This window comes from Coenobita brevimanus, chromosome 3 (genome assembly GCF_032717465.1).
Source record: "Coenobita brevimanus isolate Jiangsu-jjx chromosome 3, ASM3271746v2, whole genome shotgun sequence".
NCBI classification, from domain to species: Eukaryota; Metazoa; Arthropoda; class Malacostraca; order Decapoda; family Coenobitidae; genus Coenobita; species Coenobita brevimanus.
This window is the reverse complement of record NC_136956.1, coordinates 5,134,034-5,134,606: the sequence shown is the minus strand read 5'-3', so window position 1 is coordinate 5,134,606 and position 573 is coordinate 5,134,034. Positions and strand designations below refer to the sequence as shown.

The window sequence follows — 573 nt, the reverse complement described above, 5'->3', positions numbered from 1 at the left end:
ATATATATACAGTATATTATATCTATCTGTCTGTCTATCTATCTATATCTATCTATCTATATCTATCTATCTATGTCTATCTATCTATATTCATTCATTCATTGCCAGACGCCATGTATCCCAAACGGGGTGGTCAAGGGCTTAGAGTTAATTGTTTTACAGGGAGGGGCACTAATCCTCCACCAACCCCACTTGACACGTAGGGAGAACATTATGCCAACAGCATCTGGTATTCCCAGGCGGTCACCCATCCAAGTACTAACCAGACCCAACGTTGCTTAACTTCGCTGATCGGACAGGAAGCGGTGTACTCAATGTGGTATGGCCGTTATATATATATATATACACACACACACACACACAGTAATCTTCCCATTATCCGACGTAATAGAGCCAAAGGCATTTCCGGAAAGTGGGTCCATCCGGATAGTGGGCCCCTGTCTCCTGGACTGGTACTTATGGACCTTAACCCACCCTAACTCAGAAAAACACCTAAAAAACTCTCTACTGGACATGCATAGCACCTATTCAAGGCCCTATTCACACAAATAAGGGACATAAAAGGGTGAAATA

The 573-nt window shown here is 42.8% G+C and overlaps 1 non-coding gene across 1 annotated transcript; it reads right to left on the bottom strand.

Moving 5' to 3' along the window:
* Positions 1-214: 214 nt before the first annotated feature.
* LOC145394463 (5S ribosomal RNA) lies at positions 215-333 on the bottom strand. Its single transcript, XR_013896426.1, has one exon. It is a non-coding gene; the product is annotated as a 5S ribosomal RNA (ribosomal RNA).
* Positions 334-573: the final 240 nt, after the last annotated feature.